This window comes from Podarcis filfolensis (assembly GCF_964270895.1).
Source record: "Podarcis filfolensis genome assembly, chromosome: 1".
NCBI classification, from domain to species: domain Eukaryota; kingdom Metazoa; phylum Chordata; class Lepidosauria; order Squamata; family Lacertidae; genus Podarcis; species Podarcis filfolensis.
This window is the reverse complement of record NC_139604.1, coordinates 131,724,547-131,745,859: the sequence shown is the minus strand read 5'-3', so window position 1 is coordinate 131,745,859 and position 21,313 is coordinate 131,724,547. Positions and strand designations below refer to the sequence as shown.

Genomic DNA, 21,313 nt, shown 5'->3' with positions numbered 1-21,313 from the left:
AACCACTGAGCCTAGGGCTTGCTGATTGGAAAGTCGGAGGTTCGAATCCCCATGATGGGGTGACCTCCCGTTGCTCAGTCCCTGCTCCTGCCAACCTAGCAGTTCAAAAGCACGCCAGTGCAAGTAGATAAATAGGTCCCTCTGCGGCGGGAAGGAAAACGGCATTTCTGTGTCTGTGCGCTGCTCTGGTTTCACCAGAAGCGGCTAAGCCACGCTGTCCACATGAATCGGAAAGCTGTCTGCGGACAAACGCTGGCTCCCTCGGCCAGTAAAGAGAGATGAGCACCGCAACCCCAGAGTCCTTACAAAAAGTTCATGGTGGTTCCCAAACAAGAGCTACGAATCCAAAATCAAAAGCAGCAGTATTGAAAAATCAGAGCTGCACAGGACCAAAATATTTAAAAACAGGACAGTAGCAAAAAGATATGATAAAACTCCCCCCCAGCCTTTAAAGATCAAAGGCTTCCCTAAGTAGAAATATTTGAACCTGGTGGTGTAAGGTCCACCCCCACCATTCAGTGGTCCCCTTCCGAGGGTCTTCTGGTGGTTCCCTCACATCGAGAAGCGAAGTTACAGGGAACCAGGCAGAGGGCCTTCAGATGTCAAGGAGATACACGAACCACGAGCCTAAGATTGCCAGCATGTTATTGGTTGCTGCGGCAAGGGTTGGTGTTGATTTGCTGCTGTTGTGCTAATTGGGTGGGAGCAATCCCCCCTTAAAAAGTTCAACAACTCTGGAGGCCACCCCCCATTTTCCTAATTTGGAGTCCCCAAAAATAGGGGGCGTCTTATACACGGGGGCGTGATATACACAGAAGAATACAGTTACAGATAGGTAGCCGTGTTGGTCTGCCATAGTCAAAACAAAAAAAATTTTTTCCTTCCAGTAGCACCTTAAAGACCAACTAAGTTAGTTCTTGGTATGAGCTTTCGTGTGCATGCACACTTCTTCAGATACACAGAATATGTGTGTATTCTTCAGATACACAGAATGTGTATCTGAAGAAGTGTGCATGCACACGAAAGCTCATACCAAGAACTAACTTAGTTGGTCTTTAAGGTGCTACTGGAAGGAAATTTTTTTTTTGTTTTGACAGAAGAATACAGTATTTTTTTTTCTGGAAACCGCCCAGCGTGGCTTGGGAAACCCAGCCAGATGAGCAGGGTATTCAACATCATCTTCATCATCATCATCATCATCACTTAAGGTACCAGGCCATTCAGTCAGATCCCAGAGGACCACGTCTGGTGGACTTCCACCCCCACCGTGAGATACTGTCAAGAGCAGGTATTTGGTTCCTGTCTAGCTGCTCTGATGAATGGAGGGAGGAAGTCGCCAAAGGAGGAAGCAGCAGCCCAACCGCACAGTGACGTGGAAGCAGCCGTTGCAGAGACGGCACCTGTTTCCTTGCACTGCCACATGCTAACACCCAAGAGCAGATTTAGCTGCCTCTACCAGGAAAGGTTGCTTGAAGCCTGGTACTTTGTGGCATCGAGAAAAAAAGCAAGTAATAGGGTTGCGTGGTAGGAGTTTAATAAAATTATGCACGGTCTCAGTGGCTGCTCCCAGTCACCAGTCTAGCCGCCGCATTCTGGATTAGTGTTATGTACTGAAGTTCTCACCCTGGGCCAGCAGGGGGATACTGTAGACAGTTTTCACTCAGGTCCACATATGCAAATAAGGGATCGAAAGTGATGTTCAGTGATTGGATAGTTACAGAAAGTGGCTACTGTTGCGTGCTAGTGGAGCTCTATATAAGCAGGCTGGCTGAACCGTTCAGTTCAGTTCTGTTCTGGCCTGTGAATAAACAAGAGCTGTTTGAAGAATCGCTGTGTCGTCTGATATGTTCACCCACAACTTAACATGCAGTTTCCGGGTCACCTTCAAAGGTAGCCCCACGTAGAGCGCATTGCAGTAGTCCAAGAGGGAGATAACCAGAGCATGCACCACTCTGGTGAGACAGACTGCGGGCAGGGAGGGTGTCATCCTGCGTACCAGATAGAGCTGGTAGACAGCCACCCTGGACACAGAATTGACCTGCGCCTCCGTGGACAGCTGTGAGTCCAAAATGACACCCAGGCTGCGCACCTGGTCCTTCAGGGGCACGGTTGCCCCATTCAGGACCAGGGAGTCCCCCACACCTGCCCGCCCCAGGAAAGGCTGATATAAGTTGCCAACAACACAGCTCTGTGCAGCCTTCCCAGGTCTTTGCCATCCCGTCTTTTCTGTCTCTTGATTGATTGACGATGCCGATTTAAATATGCTGCTCGGTGTTTTCAGGGGCCCTTTGGGGCCGAAAAGCTGAATAGCAACACTAATTATCCTTTTCGGTGGCAGCCGGGAGTTAGTTGCCAAGCGCAAAGTTCTGTTCGGGTGCAACCAGCTAGCCACAAACGCTGCGTTCCTGGCAGACGTTAAGCCTCCACATGGAATTGCAAAGGCGGGGGGGGGGGGGAGAAAGCCCATATTGCAGTTGTGTCAATCAGCCCCGGGTGATGTTTGGGGAAAAGTTCGAAGACCATCTTGCACAGCAGAGCCAAATTGCCATAGCAACAGCACGAGGCGAGTGGGTGGACGTCTTGTGGGGTTTTTTTTTTTAATGACTCATTTTTTATTTTATTTTATTTTTTGTTTCTTGAAGGAGTGATGGCTCCCACCGCCATCTTTCAAATTTTTATTTCAAATAAAAGGCTGATTTGCTTTAAAAATAGAAACCCAAAGACACCAAACCGATTCCCTGCAAACGCTTGAAAATAAGGGTGGTAATCTCAAAAGACTTCTGTTTAAACATCTCCGTTATGAATGTGTTGCGTGGCTGGTAGGGCAGATGCGGCGGCATCCCAGGATAAAACTGCCGATCTGAGCTGTGTAATCCAATTAATAGAAGGCTTTGCAAGTTGTTTAGAAGCGAGACATCATCTCCCATTATAAACAGCTGTGATAGCGTTAAGCTGCGCTTTTTTCCTCCCTCCCCAATTTCTGGGCGTGTGCATTCTCATAAACAAGGACAGGAAATAATACCGACTGCACCATGAATTAACTGACTCACCCACAAGTTAGCGGGAGGATATAGGGCAGGACCCGAGTGTCGTTCATCAAGACAACACGCTGCATTCTGCAAGCCTGAGAGTTTCGCAAACTAAGAGCCCTGCCTGCCTGCCTGCTGTGACCCAAAGAACAAAGGAGTCGAATACCCTCCAACATTCCTCAGATGAAAAAAGGGACATTTCTCATTCCTCCCCCCACAAAATGACCCTCTTAGACCCCAATTTTTGTGCCCCTCCCAGTACTTCCTATCAGAAGAAGGGCGAATGCCACGATACCACCACGATACCAGCGGGGCACAACACACAAGCCCTCCACCGTCCTGAAAAGAACCCTCAATTGTTATTTTATTTAATTTTGTTCCTTGGTAGATTTACAAAAAGAAAAACAAACACCAAAATATGTAGTCAAACCTCATGCTGGGTCCACTTCAGGTTGCGTTTTTGGGGTTTCGGCAGTCGCGCATGCGCAGAAGTGCTAAATGGTGCTTTGCGCATGCGCATAAGTGCCGGATCGCGACTCGCGCATGCGCAGATGCGGGTTGCGAACGCTGCGGGTTGCGAACGTGCCTCCCGCACGGATCACGTTCACACCTCGAGCCTCCGCTGTATTTTAGAAAGGGGCATGATTAGATGCAGACACACAAAGTTTTTATTTTTCAGAAAAACGAAGACTCCCTGTGCTCTGCTTCCCCTTTCTTCCCACCCGGGGCAGCCCTGCCCTCTGCCTGCACCTTAGGGCTGGCATATCATGCAAGGCTGGGCCTCAGCCGCCTCTCCTCCCCTCTGCCCGCTCTTCAGCAGCTGCTATGAGCTGCCCAAGGGAAGAGGCCGGAAGCAGCCATGGAGAGGCCATGGATACTCCCTCACCACCGCTGCCGCTCGGGACAAGCTCCGGCACCTCCTCCTCCTTAGGCTTGGCAGGGGAAAGAGGGGCATTCCAGGATAATAATAATAATAATAATAATAATAATATTTATACCCCACCCATCTGGCTGGGTTTCCCCAGCCACTCCGGGCAGCTTCCAACTGAATATTAAAAACAATACAGCATCAGACATTAAAAACTTCCCTAAACAGGGCCACCTTTAGTTGTCTGAAGTAAAATAGTTGTTTATTGCTTTGACATCTGGTGGGAGGGCGTTCCACAGGGCGGGTGCCACCACCGAGAAGGCCCTCTGCCTGGTTCCCTGTAACCTCACTTCTCGCAGGGAGGGAACTGCCAGAAGGCACTCGGCGCTGGATCTCAGTGTCCGGGCTGAACGATGGGGGTGGAGACGCTCCTTCAGGTATACTGGGCCGAGGCCGTTAGGGCTTTAAAGGTCAACACCAACACTTTGAATTGTGCTCAGAAACGGACTGGATGCCAATGAAGATCTTTCAGGACCAGTGTTATGTGGTCTCGGCAGCCACTCCCAGTCACCAGTCTGGCTGCTGCATTCTGGATTAATTGCAGTTTCCGGGATCAAATCAGAAGCTGGGATGGCTTAAGTAATTCCGGGACTGTCCCTGGAAAATAGGGACACTTGGAGGGTATGGAGGATAAGCAGTGTTACGGCACCAGGAAACTGCCATATACAGAAGCAGAACATCTGTAGTTCAGCATTGCCTACACAGACTGGCAGCAACTGTCTAGGATTTCAGACAGGAGCATCTCCCTTCCCTTCCTTGTAGATGCCTGCGGGGAGTGAGCCTTCTGCCCCGAGCCATTGCGCCCTTCCTTGTCTCCACCAGCCAAAGGGAGTGGGCTGCTATCTACAATACTGCCTTATTTATTTTATTATACAGTACATTGGTTATTGCTTTCACTTTATGGATCAATTGTCTGATTAGATAGTAAAATTCATGTTAAATTGCTGTTTTAGGGGTTGTTTTTAAAAGTCTGGAACGGATTAATCCGTTTTGCAGTCCTATCTATGGGAAAGTGTGCCTTGGTTTTGGAACGCTTTGGTTTTGGAACGGACTTCCGGAACGGATTAAGTTTGAGAACCAAGGTACCACTGTATCCCATAAGTCGGTGAGTATTTTAGGGACTAGAAACCAGCATATTCGGTTAAAACTAAAGCTGGACATTTTGGCAAGTTCAATATTATGCCCAACTTTCTGTGACGCACGCAGTACGATTCTGAAACTCACACAGCGGTGGATATATCGTAAGCGCTCTCAGACACTGGGGAAACACGGAAATCAAATTAGAGCAAGCGTGCAGAAAATTATTAATCCGGAGAGCTCAGCTTCTCCTGACAGGGAGAGGCCGCCGGGGCAAAGTCTCCACCTGGGCTCTCGGGAGACCAGGTTGCGTTCTGCGTCTAGCAGTGCAGACGCAACACAATTATCAACAATTGCTGGAGCCCTTGGAGATTTCGCACGGAGAGGCTGCGTTGCCTGAGGGAAGGTGCAACGCTTTTGTTGAGTCTGCAATGACTAAAAAAATAAAATAAAGGATGCTACCCATGGAGACCATTTGCCACATTCCCCACCCCCCTATCTCCTTTGTTTCCTGTTAAGTGGAAAAATCTGGTTTCAGATGGACAGAATAAGAGAATCATAGAATTGCAGAGTTGCAAGGGACTCCTGGAGGTCATCTAGTCCAACCCACCTGCCCTGACCATTGGTCCTGCTGGCCGGGGCTGACGGGAGTTGTAGTCTGACAGCCTCTGGAGGGTGCCAGGTTGGCTACTCCTGTTCAAATCCCTTTGCCCCGTTCTTTATTCCTGGAAACAACATGCTGATTTAGAACTTCAGCATCACCTGGTAGATTAGCAGGTCCCTGATGAGCTGTTTTTCTGCAAGCAGGGAATGGTCAAAAGCGCCTGCTCCCTGCAATGCCTGCCGTCTCAAGGCAAATATAAAAAAATGTAGTATAAACACCGACAACTGGGAAACACTGGCCTGCGAGCACTCCAGTTGGAGAACAGCCTTGACCAAAGGTGTCATGAACTTTGAAGACACTCGAACTCAGGACGCAAGGGAGAAACATGCTAAGAGGAAGGCACGCTTGGCAAATCCACACCGTGATCAACTCCTGCCCGGAAACCTATGTCCCCACTGTGGAAGGACGTGTGGATCCAGAACTGGCCTCCACAGTCACCTACAGACCCATTGTTAAAACCGTGTACAGTGGTACCTCGGGTTAAGTACTTAATTCGTTCCGGAGGTCCGTTCTTAACCTGAAACTGTTCTTAACCTGAAGCACCACTTTAGCTAATGGGGCCTCCTGCTGCCGCCACGTCACCGGAGCACGATTTCTGTTCTCATCCTGAAGCAAAGTTCTTAACCTGAAGCACTATTTCTGGGTTAGCGGAGTCTGTAACCTGAAGTGTGTGTAACCCGAGGTACCACTGTATATGGAAGACAGTCTTACTCAGCTACAGGTGATTGCCAAAGGAGGAGGAGGAGGAGGAGGAGGAAGGGAAAGCCCTGTCCCAACAGGAATGGAATCTGTGCATTTGACCTGGTGCAGAAAGACGTCATCCTGCACAGGAACAAAAGAAGAGTCGGGCTGGATTAGATCCAAGGCCCCTCAGATCCAGCATCCTGTTCTCAGATGGCTTGTGGTTCCTTCCAGCAAAGGTTTTCAAAGGCGTAACACCTCTGGAGATGCAGAGAGTCTTCTGTTGAGGTAGAACAACATGGCCTTATTACTTTGTCTCCTTCTATAATTTAACTCCCTGCTATGTGTGAAGCCAGGGACGCGGGTGGCGCTGTGGGTAAAACCTCAGTGCCTAGGACTTGCCGATCGTATGGTCGGCGGTTCGAATCCCCGCGGCGGGGTGAGCTCCCGTCTTTCGGTCCCAGCTCCTGCCCACCTAGCAGTTCGAAAGCACCCCCACGTGCAAGTAGATAAATAGGGACCACTTTATAGCGGGAAGGTAAACGGTGTTTCCGTGTGCTGCGCTGGTGCTGGTTCGCCAGAGCAGCTTCGTTACTCTGGTCACGTGACCCGGAAGTGTCTCCGGACAGCGCTGGCCCCCGGCCTCTTAAGTGAGATGGGCGCACAACCCTAGAGTCGGACACGACTGGCCCGTATGGGCAGGGGTACCTTTACCTTTACCTTTATGCGTGAAGATGTACAGGCAACACCCGTTTCGCATGCATTCAAACAATGCCCAGCTGTGCATGCGCGGGCCTTTTTTGGACTCGGAAGGGGGCATGGTGGGGCATAATGGGGTGGGCAGACTTATGTGCTCTTCACCGACACGGACAGTGACCCAGGATGTAACTCTTGCGCAAAACGGGGGTTGCCTGTACTTCCTTTTGTCTGCCCTGCATCTTCCAACATTCAGCTTCACTCGATGTCTACAAGTCCTAGCACTCAGCTTTACAGGTGCAAATATAACTTTTTAAGTGCATTATACAAACATGACACTAGATGGCGATGGTGGGCTAATGGCAAATTCAATATATATTTTTTAAAACTTTTTTTCAGAGCGTTTTTATATATATGTCTAGATTCAGCCCTAGTGTTTTGAGAAAGGGAAGAAAAACCTTTCCTTTATCCATTTCCTCTGTGCCATGCATAATTTCATAAATTTCTACTTGCCTGCTCTCCAAACTAAAAAACCCCAAATGCTGCAAGCTTTCCTCATAGGCGAGTCTCTCCATCCCTTTGAACATTTGAGCCGTGATTTTCTGAACCTTTTACAATACCCTTTTTGAGGTGAGTTATTCCAAATGCTGCTGCACCGCAGATTTGTATAACGGCGTTGTTATAGCAACGGTTTCATTTCTAATCCCTTTCCCAATGCAACAGGTCTTAAACTTACAGAAGCAATGCTGGTTCTGCTTCTTCTTTCTCGTGGGAATCTATCTTTAATTATGCTTTTCACGGGTTTTCCGGCAACAGACATTAAGCTCACCAACCTGTGAGCTCCTGAATCCCTTTTAAATACCGTATTTTTCGCTCTATAAGATGCACCAGACCATAAGACGCACCTAGTTTTTGGAGAAGGAAAACAAGAAAAAAAATATTCTGAATCCCAGAAGCCAGAACAGCAAGAGGGATCGCTGCGCAGTGAAAGCAGCAATCCCTCTTGCTGTTCTGGCTTCTGGGATAGCTGTGCAGCCTGCATTCGCTCCATAAGACGCACACACATTTCCCCTTACTTTTTAGGAGGGAAAAAGTGAGTCTTATAGAGCAAAAAATACGGTAACTGCTGTTATATGTTTTCCATTACTCAGATATGGAAGCTGAAATTAGGGAATAGTCACTTTTTTTGGAAGCAATTTCACTTCTGAGTTCGTTATGACCTCTCGGATTGAAACCAACCGAACCTGATAGTTTGTTTTTCATTTGTCAATAAGGCCCAGAACTTTGCCTGATATCATGACCACAGTTGCTCAGACTTGCTTCCTGAGAAAGTTTGCACAGATACAGGAATCTGCCCTGCATCTTCCATTGTGTAGACAGATGGAAATAATTAATTCAGTTATAACTGAATAGCCCTCCAGCCCTCTGGAGAGATTTAGCTACTTTCGTCTTTTCTTTTCGACTTCCTCTTTCCCACTCCCTTCATTTCTGGGAAGTTTCTCCTCCTGACGTCAAATGTGACTCTGCTGGACTTTCTTGGCAACTGTCTATTTGCAGATACAGAGCACGAGACTCTTAATCTCATGGTTGTGGGTTCGAGTTCCACATGGGCTGGACTAGATGACCCTCGTGGTCCCTTCCACTTCTACAATTCTATGCTTCTATATATTGAATCTGATAGGATTATAGTCACTGTTCCTGCTCAGGTCAGTAACATTTACATCTCACACCAGGTCCTGGGCATCACTTAAGATGGAATCCAGGGTCAGCTCCCCTCTGGCCAGTTCCATGATCTACTGCTCTAGCATAGAGTTATTTAGCTAGAAAGTTCAAAGGGTGAAACGAAGGATTTATCCAAACTTAACTTTTGCACCGTTCTTTCCAGGCAAAGGTAAACGGAAGGAAGTTGTGAATAAGCCTTAAACTTGCATAACTTGCAACATTTCTCTGATGAAAATAGGGATGTTAATAATAATAATAATAATAAAATAATAATAATAATTTCTTGTTTATACCCCACCCATCTGTCTGGGTTGCCCCAGCCACTCTGGGCAGCTTCCAAAATAGAGAAAAACATAATAAACCATTAAACGTTTTAAAAACCTCCCTGTTCAGGGCTGCCTTCAGATGTCTTCTAAAGGCTGTCTCTTTTTATCTCAGGCGTCACATAACTCCACACCCTCCAACATTTCTCCGATGAAAATAGGGATGTCCTAAGGCAGGGGTCAGCAAACTTTTTCAGCAGGGGGCCGGACCACTGTCCCTCAGACCTTGTGGGGGGCCGGACTATATTTGAGGAGGAAAAAAATGCATGCATTCCTGTGGCCCACAAATAACCCAGAGATGCATTTTAAATAAAAGGACACATTCCACTCATGTAAAAACACACTGATTCCCGGACCGTCCACGGGCCGGATTGAGAAGGCGATTGGGCTGGATACGGCCCCTGGGCCTTAGTTTTCCTACCCGTGTCCTAAGGATAAAGGTAAAGGTACCCCAGCCCGTACGGGCCAGTCTTGACAGACTCTAGGGTTGTGCGCTCATCTCACTCTAGAGGCTGGGAGCCAGCGCTGTCCGCAGACACTTCCGGGTCACGTGGCCAGCGTGACGAAGCTGCTCTGGCGAGCCGGCACCAGAGCAGCACATGGAAACGCCGTTTACCTTCCCGCTATAAAGCGGTACCTATTTATCTACTTGCACTTTGATGTGCTTTCAAACTGCTAGGTGGGCAGGAGCTTGGACCGAAAGACGGGAGCACACCCCGCCGCGGGGATTCGAACCGCCGACCATGTGATCGGCAAGTCCTAGGCACTGAGGTTTTACCCAAGTGGGATCAAATTAGAAACTGGGATGGCGTCTGTAAATCCAGGACTGTCCTTGGAAAAATAGGGACACTGGGAAGGGCCCGTACTTGTGATTTTAAAAAATCACAGGTGATTCTCTAAGAGTGATATGCAACACACTACCGGGTGGTTCACATAACTACAATAAATTGAAGAAGAGCCTGTTGGATCAGACCGATGACCCATCGAGCCCCACAAAATTCGTTTATGTTTTTGCTTTCTTAGATCCAAGAAAACATACTTTGAATAGCATCTGTTTGCCAACTCCCTGTCCCTCTGAAGAAAGCCACCACTTGCACCACCAGAAATGAGATTTTTTCCCCCTCCTTAAATGATGCTGATTTCACAAGGAACAATGGAGCAGAGATCCAGCAGCCCCAGCCCTGGCATGGAGGAACGTGATGATACAGAAAACTGTGTGCTGTTAGAAAGATCCCATTATAAGAAGCCTTGGGGGCGAAAATAGTGCCAGCACTCAGTGACACACTCTTTTGGAACAGAGATGTGGGGGGAAAGATACAAGATTGAAAATCCAGATATTATATTCTGCTATGTGACTTGGTTGCTCAGTTCAGTCTTTTTGCATGGGCTTTATATATTGTTTTATGGGTTGTCACTTGGCTGTTATTTTTATCGATTACAGTCTAGTAGTTCTTTAGTCATCTCAGCTAGGGCCAGGGCCTTTTCAGTACTGGCCCCGACTTGGTGGAACGCTCTGTCACAAGAGACTAGGGCCCTTGACATCTTTCCGCAGGGCCTGCAAGATGGAGCTGTTCCACCTGGCCTTCAGTTTGGACTCAGTCTGACCCTTATGTTTCCCTCCCCTTATGGTTTCGCTTTATGGGCTGCTACTAAAATGAGGCTGCATTTTAAATTCTATTTTAACCCGTATTTTAATTAACTGTTTTTCCCTTTTCTTTTACGTTTTATTGTAATTTTATTGGTGTTAGCCACCCTGAGCCCAGTTCTGGCCAGGAAGGGCGGGGTATAAATAAAATCATCACCACCACCTTCTTCTTCTTCTTCTTCTTCTTCTTCTTCTTCTTCTTCTATAATGCTTTTTATAGTGTTGAGTTGAGTTCATGGCACCAAAAAAAGTTCAAGAACCACCGACCTAGTGGAAGACTGGAAAGACGGCAGTTGCACAATTTTCAGGCTGTTTTCAGGGCAGACACTGACATGGACATCTGAAAACTGGGCATTTTCATGCCACATTGTGTCTTCTGAGCACCTGCGGATAATTTCCTTCCCTGCTAATTGCTGCCCTGAGTTCCGATCTCGCTCATCTAACCCTGTTGAGCCGGGTGCTCTCTGCATTTTCCGGAAACAATGGAAGACCTTTTTTTTGCTTTGACAAGCTTTTCCAGGATGAAAAGGTCTCCGACTTAAGGTGTTCATTTTGCACGGCTTTAAACCTATAGTTTAGTTGTTGCTTTGTCCTGTTTTCAAAACTATTTTTAGCGGGGTTTTAGATTGCGGGTTCGTCAGTCGCCTTGGGACATGCATAGAAGGTGATTAGTTCATAAGTCATGGTGGTGATATTTTCTAGAGATATCAGGTGGTATGCAATGCTAGCCCTACTCAGAGTAGGCCCACTGAAGTCAATGGCTATGTTCTGCTTCCACAGTTGGAAGCAACTTCTAAATCCCAGTTGCTGGAAACCCCTGGAGGGGAGAGTTGCTCTTCTGTTCGAATCCTGATTCCCAATTTCCCACTGGTTCGCCACTGTGAGAAAAGATGCTGGACTAGATGGGACACTGGCCTGATCCTGCTGGCTCCTCTTATATTCTTAATGCACAGAACTAACATTTGTTTAGTCGTTTAGTTGTGTCCAGCTCTTCGTGACCCCGTGGACCAGAGCACGCCAGGCAAGAGTCTCCTCCAGCACCGTAATTCAAAAGCATCAATTCTTTGGCAATCAGCCTTCTTTATGGTCCAGCTCTCACTTCCATACATCACTACTGGGAAAACCATAGCTTTCACTATACGGACCTTTGTTGGCAAGGTGATGTCTCTGCTTTTTAAGATATATAAAAACATAATAAAGCTGTAAACGTTACAAAACTTCCCTCTACAGGTCTGCCTTGAGATGTGTTCTGAAGGTTGTATAGTTACTAATCTCCTTGGCTCAGGGGTTACATAACTCCACACCCTCTAATATTTCTACTGTGAAAATAGAGACATCCTAAGGAAAAGCGGGACATTCTGGGATCAAATCAGAAACCGGGACGCTTCTGTAAATCTGGGACTGTTCCTGGAAAATAGGGACACTGAAAGGGTCTGTTGCCATTGGCCTTGTTGGCTGCAAGGGAGATGATGAGAGTTGAGGTCCACCAACATCTGGAGGTTCCTCAGCCCTGGCTGAGACTCTGGTGCAGTTTTGCCCTGCTGAAACAGTTGTGTACATCTGTGTGTGCCATTCAGATGCAGTCCTGAGAGCTTGGGTGAAGCCAGCCTGTTCAGAGATTGACAGGCGAGCGAAGGGATTTCCTTCAGACACTGCTCAAAAGGCCACACCTTGGAGGAGAGTCTAGACGTGCGCAGAATGGAGAAGGTCCCACAAAGACAGCTGTGGTTCTGGCAGGGAAGCCACAAAGCAGAGGGCAATTGCAGACCTGGTCAAGAGCGTCACGTGCTTGACTTCTTGGAGGAGGCTGAGACAGGGAAGTCAAGATTAAGCCCCTGATATTGAAAGAGAAAGTCGGTTTACATTGGAAGTGGTAGAAACACACCCTGGCGACGAGTCACTATTGCCCCTGGATAATAACGGGTTGTGCCCAATGATGTTTCTCTTCTTCTGCCTGCACAGTGGGACTTCCTCTCCCCCTATGCCTCCCCCCAAATGTGTCCTGGGGTTCCCCCAACCCTTTGGAGCAAAATGGGGAGGGATAAAGCAAACACGCAAGAGAAGGAAGTGGAAGTCCTGTGGTCTATGCAGAACATCATTTTGCTAATGGGGTGACTTCGTTGCATCCAGCCGTGTTCTGAGCAGATGACACAACACTGATGGCAGAAAGTGAGGAGGAATTAAAGAACCTTTTAATGAGGGTGAAAGAGGAGAGCGCAAAATATGGTCTGAAGCTCAACATTAAAAAAAAAATGAAGATCATGGCCACTGGGCCCATCACCTCCTGGCAAATAGAAGGGGAAGAAATGGAGGCAGTGAGAGATTTTACTTTCTTGGGCTCCATGATCACTGCAGATGGTGACAGCAGTCACGAAATTAAGAGATGCCTGCTTCTTGGGAGAAAAGCGGTGACAAAACTAGCAGCATCTTAAAAAGCAGAGACATCACCTTGCCAACAAAGGTCCGTATAGTTCAAACTATGGTTTTCCCAGTAGTGATGTATGGAAGTGAGAGCTGGACCATAAAGAAGGCTGATCACCAAAGAATTGATGCTTTTGAATTACGGTGCTGGAGGAGACTCTGGAGAGTCCCATGGACTGCAAGAAGATCAAACCCATCCATTCTGAAGGAAATCAGCCCTGAGTGCTCACTGGAAGGGCAGATCCTGAAGCTGAGGCTTCAATACTTTGGCCACCTCATGAGAAGAGAAGACTCCCTGGAAAAGACCCTGATGTTGGGAAAGATGGATGGAACAAGGAGAATGGGACGACAGAGGGCGAGACGGTGGGACAGTGTTCTCGAAGCTACCAGCATGAGTTTGACCAAACTGCGGGAGGCAGTGGAAGACAGGAGTGCCTGGTGTGGTCTGGTCCAGGGGGTAACGAAGAGTCGGACACGACTAAATGACTAAACAACAACAACAATATGTTGAAAGGGATGTGGGTGGCGCTGTGTGGGTTAAACCACAGAGCCTAGGACTTGTCTATCAGAAGGTCGGCGGTTCGAATCTGCACGATGGGGTGAGCTCCTGTTGCTCAGTCCCTGCTCCTGCCAACCTAGCAGTTCGAAAGCACATCAAAGTGCAAGTAGATAAATAGGTACTGCTCTGGCGGGAAGGTAAACGGTGTTTCCATGCGCTGCTCTGGTTCGCCAGAAGCGGCTTAGTCATGCTGGCCACATGACCAGCTGTACGCTGTACGCTGTACGCTGGCTCCCTTGGCCAGTAAAGCGAGATGAGTGCCGCAACCCCAGAGTCGGCCACGACTGGACCTAATGGTCAGGGGTCCCTTTACTATATATGCTGGAAGCTGCCCAGAGTGGCTGTGGCAACCATGTCAGATGGGTGGGGTATAAATAAAAAAATGGTGGTTGTTGTTGTTGGAGGTTATGCGATGAGAGTTGGGGTCTGGCAACCTCGGGGGGGGGGGCAGAGGTTTCCCTCCCTGATCTCTGAGCTATAAGCTTGTCAAAACATACTAAGATAACTGACGGGCCCAGTTGGGCTTCCTCATTCCTTCCTCATCCCTGCATTAGGAACTGCCTGGAAGTCACTGCCCCCCCCCCAGTGTGGTGCAATGGTTAGAGCAATGGTTCTCAACCTTGGCCCCTCAGGTGTTGTGGGCCCCCCCAGCTACAATGCCCGTCATCCCTAGCTGGAAGGACCAGTGGTCAGGGATGATGGGAGCTGGCTCCTAGGACATTTCCGAATAATAATAATAATAATAATAATAATAATAATAATAATAATTTATTATTTGTACCCCACCCATCTGGCTGGGTTTCCCCAGCCACTCTGGGCAGCTTCCACAGAGACCAAAAATACACTAAAATGTACAATTCAAAGTGTTGGTGCTGACCTTGAAAGCCCTAAACGGCCTCGGCCCAGTAGACCAGAAGGAGCGTCTCCACCCCCATCGTTCAGCCCGGACACTGAGGTCCAGCGCCAAGGGCCTTCTGGTGGTTCCCTCATTGCGAGAATTGAGGCTACAGGGAACCAGACAGAGGGCCTTCTCGGTGGTGGCGCCACCATCATTGCCTACACTGGCTGGCAGCAGTTTCCCTTGTTTTCTTCTCCCAGCCCAACCTGGAGAAGTCGGGGATTGAACTTGTGACCTCCTGCCTGCAAGGCGGATGCTCTGTCACAGACCTACAGCTTTTCAAATCCTTGTCATCACCCCGTCTTGTGGGCACATGTTCTTTTGGGCCTTTGGGGGCACATCAATTGAGCCATCCCAACATGAATTACTATGACAAGCGGGGACATGGGTGGTGCTGTGGTCTAAACCACTGAGCCTCTTGGGCTTGCCGATCGGAAGGTCGGCGGTTCGAATCCCCGCGACGGGGTGAGCTCCCATCACTCTGTAGAGAAATAGGTACCACTCTGGCGGGAAGGTAAATAGTGTTTCCATGCGCTCTGGTGTCTGTCACGGTGTCCCACTGCACCGGAAGTGGTTTAGTCCTGCTGGCCACATGACCCGGAATAATGATGATGATGATGATGATGATGATAATAATAATAATAATAATAATAATAATAATAATAATAATAATAATTTATTTATACCCCACCCATCTGACTGGGTTTCCCCAGCCACTCTGGGCGGCTTCGAACAGAACACTAAAATACAATAACCTATTAAACATTAAAAACTTCCCTAAACAGGGCTGCCTTCAGATGACTTCTAAAAGTCTGGTAGTTGTTGTTCTCTTTGACATCTGGATGGAGGGCGTTCCACAGGGTGGGTGCCACTACTGAGAAGGCCCTCTGCCTGGTTCCCTGTCACTTCGCTTCTCACAGGGTTGGAACCACCAGAAGGCCTTCGGCGCTGGACCTCAGCGTCCGGGCAAAACAATGGATGTGGTGACACTCCTTCAGGTATACTGTCTGCGGACAAACGCCAGCTCCCTCGGCCTGAAAGCGACATGAGTGCTGCAACGCCATAGTCTCCTTTGACTGGACTTAACCGTCCGTGGTCCTTTACCTTTTTTTTACTATGAGAAGCAACCAGCAGAGGTGTGGGGAGAGTTGTTTCTTTCTCCAGAGCAGTTATATTTTACAAACGTTTATCAAGCCTTCCTTAGCTGTCCACCCCCCCCCCAAAAAAAACCCCTCTACCACTGTCTCCATTATGGAGGCTTTTGGAGCATGCCACACCCACCGAGGTGATGCAAAGCATCTCTGGAAAGCAGAAAGGGGAGGAAATACAGAGAAGGCAAGTGGCTTTCTACCTCATCTTTAAGCCAATTGCATTTCAGTTCCATGCACGGCCATATGGCACAAAAGAGGATTTGAATCAGAGGATTCCATAAAATCCGGTTAATATGGAAGGAACGGCCGAATGGGTGTGGTATAGGACCTCCCGTCGCGGAGTCAGAAATCAAGAGGCAGATGTTGCCATTTTGAGATCCACGCAGACACCTGGCAGTGCCAAACCACCCCACGGAGAGCATGCACCCTGAAATAACAGGCTGGTCTTTTCCCCCAGGGAACAGCTGATGAGTTCCTTTTGGATGGTGGCTGGACTGAAGGAGAGGTGATCCAAGGGACCAGCAAGTTTGAGCACCTGGCCAGGCAATCCTTGCCGAGAAGCAAAAAGGTTCCCAGGCTCTTTTAAAATAAAGCAGAGACCCCCCCCCCCTCCGAGGCCCTAATAAAACTCTCCTCCTAAGAGACAACAGGTATCTTTGTCTTGGGATGAACTTGTGAGCAGAGAGGCTAAGGACCATTGAGCTTTATGGGTTGTAATAGTCAGTTAGTGCAAAATTAATGGGGGGCGGCAAACGAGGCGGAGGGAGTGTCGTTTTTTAATTGCCTCATAAACGTGGGGGTTGAGCCCCCCACCCGAGTTTCTTCCCTCCCACTCCCATCTCTGCCGCCGATCTCGAGAGTCACAATATCTGCCTCCCCTCTTCCTGCCCTGCCTCACCTCTGCAAAGCTGAGTTCTCAGCATTCAAAACAAAAGATGCTTATTTTGCTAGAGCTCACTTCTCTTTTCCCTGCAGTCGCTTCTTCCTTCTTAGATCTCTGCCCCTTACGAAATCAGAATTCAAAGCGTTTCCCCATCTCAGAGACCTGGGCTCAACCATCTTCTACTCTACACCCACCTAAGAATTAATCTCTCCCCTTTAAGAAAAAGGAGTAGAAAGGTGAAGTTTGGACTGTTCCGCCTTGTTCTGTAGGATGCTGTTGTGTGTGTGTGCATATATTTGTGGTAGAGCTGGTTGAAAAGCTGATCTCCAGTTTTTGTTCTTTTTTTAAAAAAAATGATTTTAAAAAAATGAAAGGCAGGAGAAAGGCCAGATCTCATTCATCCAGGATTAGCAGGCTGGCCAAAGTCTTCTAAATTCAGTCTTTGTTCCCAGAGGCTGGACCCTGTGGCATGACCTGCTTTGTCAATGGCCACTCACCCTTTTGCAAGGCTTGGGCTTCTTCCATAATGTCAACATCCTGTAGAGTCCCCATCCCAGGTCATTTTATGAATGGTCTGGTGGGGTGGAGGCGAGGGGTAAAAGAGTAGGCTGGGCTGGTTTGCCCTGAGTCAGACTGCCCCTTCAGTCTGCCCACCCAGTTTTAATGCTTATCTGTCCATCAACCCACCCATCTTAAAAAAAATAAACACCAGAGTCTTTCTCTCGGCAGTTTGGCAATCTTGCCTTCGTGCACGCTGCCAGCAGAACACAGCTGCCCACCCTCGCCAGATTTCTTGCCCACCCGTTTGCCATCAGAGCAGTAATACTGCTCTGCCTAAAAATAAAATTTTAAAAATCTGCTGACACAAGAGAAATATTTCCAGGAGAAGGAGCCAATACGCAGATTTTCCTCCCCCCCCCCCCAACTTAAAAGAATTAAAAAAGACAGCTTCTCCAGCTGGAGAAGGAGGAAACAACTTTAAACAAAGCCGAGCAGAAGGATTTAATATATACACATATTGGGTGGGATCCCAATGCTTGCCATGAGTTTCAGTATCTGAATCAGACAGAGAAGACTCTCCGGATCAACATCATCCCCAGCGTGAGACATGCAAAGGGGAGTCCAGGCATGCCAGAAAATGCTACTTGCTCCGAACAAAGAGATTGCAAACAGATCCAGGTGGGAAGGGGTCCCTCGCCCACCCAGGAAGATCCCTCGCAGAAAGGAGGGGAGGGTGTTTTTTAAAAATATATATATATAATAATTCACGTGCATTACAAATTAGGCAGAGCGCTGGCGATGCAACCACTCCGGAGTGACGCCAAATTAAATTAAATGCAGTTTTTGCAAAGAGTCTTTGAGGCGTAAAGTGTGTGTGTGTGTGTTTTGTTCTCTGGCTGAATGAAAAAACACCACCACCCACATTCCCATCAATTTCTCTTGCACTGGCGGGGAGAGACGTGCTATTAGACTCCCTCCCTCGACACATTCCCCGCTTGCGAGATTCCTTCCCCAAACGGAGGGTCATATTTTGCTTCAAAGAAATCCGGGCAGGATTTGTCAGCCCACCCCGGTTGGTGTCCCTTGTGAAAACCCCGTTTGCGCCTGGGTGGAAAATTAGAGAGATAGATCAGATGCATGCATAGGAAACGAGGCTGCCCCTTGACCATCGCGTTGGAGAAAAAGGAAGAAAACCTACAGCCCAGGAAGAAAAGGGATAGAGACCCCCCCCCCCTCCCGAGCACGTTTAGTGGGCTTTCGCCCTCTCCTTTACCTGGATGGAGATTTCACAAACCGGAGCGCACAGCGGAGTCCCTCTCCTCCCTTCCTGGATCCAGATGTGGTCAGAAGCAAAATGCCCCCCTCCTCTCCTGAGTCCCAGAGCCGGGAGTAGCAGCAACAGCTGGATCGCTAGAGAGCTGAGCTGAGATGCGAGTCCCCACCCAGTCTGCTCGGGGTGTGTGTGTGTGTGGTTTGTGTGTGTGTGAAATCAGCTCCCCGTTGTACAGGAAACACGGCAACTACCGCTTCCTCCTCGAGCTGCTGCGTGATGCTTTTCCCTTGCAGCCTCGTTCTCTGCTCAGCTGTGCTCTGCCGCGCCTGAAATCCTGGAGAGCTGCTGCCAGCCTGTGCAGACTGAGCCGGGCGGACCCCCTGCTCTGACTCGCTCAGTAGAAGGCATCTCGCTGGGTTCCTTGCAAAGGGATGATTCCTGAGATTAGAATCGCAGAGATGGAAGGGTCCCCCCCAAGAGTGATCTAGTCCAAGCCCCCCCCATCTTTTTGCCCCACGCAGGACTTGAACCCAGGACCCTGAGATTAAGGGGCTCCTGCTCTACCGACTGAGCTATCTGCTAAGCTGGAGTAGACTAGGCAGTGGCTCCTCTGGTGCAATCCTCAGCATCGCCGGGTAGGACTGGGTGAGCTGCTGCCGGCCTGTGCCGACAGCACAGGGCTAGGTGGACCCGATGGCCTGGCTCAGCACAAGACAGCGTCTTCCGGAAATAAAGAGGAAGTGGGGCTAAATATAGCTTGAATGCAGAAACTGCTGGGCACAAGTGTTAGAAAACAAGAAATAATAATAATAACAATATTTATTTATACCCTGCCCTCCCCTGCCAAGGCCGGGCTCAGGGCGGCTAAGAAGCAATAATAAAAACAAGTTGAATGAACACAACTTAAAAACAAGATTAAAATACAACATTAAAATATTGAAACATTAAAATATTAAAATGCAGCCTCATCGCAGGAGGAGAAAGGAAAAAGAAAAAAGAAAGAGGGGGAGGGAATCAAATTGGCTCCAAGCCAAAGGCCAGGCGGAACAACTCTGTCTTACAGGCCCTGCGGAAAGAAATCAGATCCCGCAGGGCCCTGGTCTCATGTGGCAGAGCGTTCCACCAGGCCGGGGCCAGTGTTGAAAAGGCCCTGGCTCTGGTTGAGGCTAATCTGACTTCCTTAGGGCCCGGGACCTGTAGGGTGTTGCTATTTATGGACCTTAAGGCCCTCCACGGGGCAGACCAGGAGAGGCGGTCCCGTAGGTACGAGGGTCCTAGGCCGTGAAGGGCTTTAAAGGTCAAAAGCAGCACCTTAAACCTGACCCTGTACTCCACCGGGAGCCAGTGCAGCTGGAAAAGCACTAGGTGAATATGCTCCCATGGCAGAGACCCCATGAGGAGCCTCGCTGCAGCATTCTGCACCCGCTGGAGTTTCTGGGACAGCTTCAAGGGCAGCCCTGCGTAGAGCGAATTACAGTAGTCAAGCCTGGAGGTGACCGTCGCGTGGATCACTGTGGCCAGGTTGGTGCGGGAAAGGTAAGGGACCAACTGCTTGATGCGGCGAAGGTGGAACAATGTCGCCTTGGCTGCTGCTGTAACTTGCGCCTCCATGGAAAGGGAGGCGTCAAGGATTACACCCAAACTCTTAATGGAAGGCAATGGCACTAATTGAGCCCGGCCTTGGCTGGGGAGGGCGGGGTATAAATAAAATTGGAGAGGTGCTGTGGCTCAGTGGTTGGGGTGCGTGAGGTGGTGCGTTGAACTGTTCCAGATGCTCTGCAAACACCATACTGGTAGTCAAGATAACCCCACAGTTAATTGGTAGTTGTAGCAATGAGCTCATATATGTGCATATTCACTTACTTTGATATAAGCTAATTGGCTTGCTTTGATGCTACCCTTACTTGTGGGTTTCGGGTGCTGAGCCCAGAAAAGAGAACTATCTGCAAAATTTGAGCAGTTGCCACCTACGCCCTCATCTGGGCCAGTGAAGCAATGGCAAGTCCTGGCCCAATTGGGACTCACCTACAATAGTAAAGAAGCAGCGTTTTGAATGTATTATAAACATAAGGTAAAGGGTAAAGGGACCCCTGACCATTAGGTCGTCGTGACCGACTCTGGGGTTGTGGTGCTCATCTCGCTTTATTGGCCGAGGGAGCCGGCGTACAGCTTATGGGTCATGTGGCCAGCATGACTAAGCCGCTTCTGGCGAACCAGAGCAGCGCACGGAAACGCCGTTTACCTTCCTGCCGGAGCGGTACCTATTTATCTACTTGCACTTCATGCTTTCGAACTGCTAGGTTGGCAGGAGCAGGGACCGAGCAATGGGAGCTCACCCCGTCGCGGGGATTTGAACTGCTGACCTTCTGATCGGCAAGTCCTAGGCTCTGTGGTTTAACCCTCAGCGCCACCCGCATCCCTATTATAAACATGCAATGACACAAATCTTCTCCTCCTGCTGTGCCCATAAAGGCATGGAAGACACAGCAGGCTGCTTTGCTGCAAGTCTATCACTCTGACGTTTGGGACATCTTTCTTAGCTATCTCTTGCACCCAACCTCTCCCATGAGTCCTCAGTTGGGTCTGCAGTTCTGAACAGGTTGGGTGTGTGTGTGTGGAGAACCAAAGACCCTGGATTTAAGGGGGCGGGGGGGCAAGAAACATACATCCAAACAGGAGGAGAGCCAGGAAAAGTCAAAACGATAGATCTACACCAGCACTTCCCAAACTTGCGTCTCCAGCTGTTTTTTGGACTACAAATCCCATAACCCCTAGCTAGCAAGACTAGTGGGCAGGGATGGTGGGAATTGATTACACTGTATTACAGATAAAAGGTAAAGGGACCCCTGACCATTAGGTCCA

The 21,313-nt window shown here is 48.8% G+C and overlaps 1 protein-coding gene across 1 annotated transcript in view; it reads right to left on the bottom strand.

The window, feature by feature from the left end:
• Positions 1-18,755, bottom strand: part of GNG2 (G protein subunit gamma 2) — a 62,376-nt gene extending 43,621 nt beyond the window's left edge. Inside the window, exon 1 of the mRNA XM_083622165.1 lies at positions 18,452-18,755. The gene's annotated coding sequence lies outside the window, so the exon portion shown is untranslated. The remainder of the gene's footprint in view (positions 1-18,451) is intronic.
• Between the last annotated feature and the right edge of the window lie 2,558 nt (positions 18,756-21,313).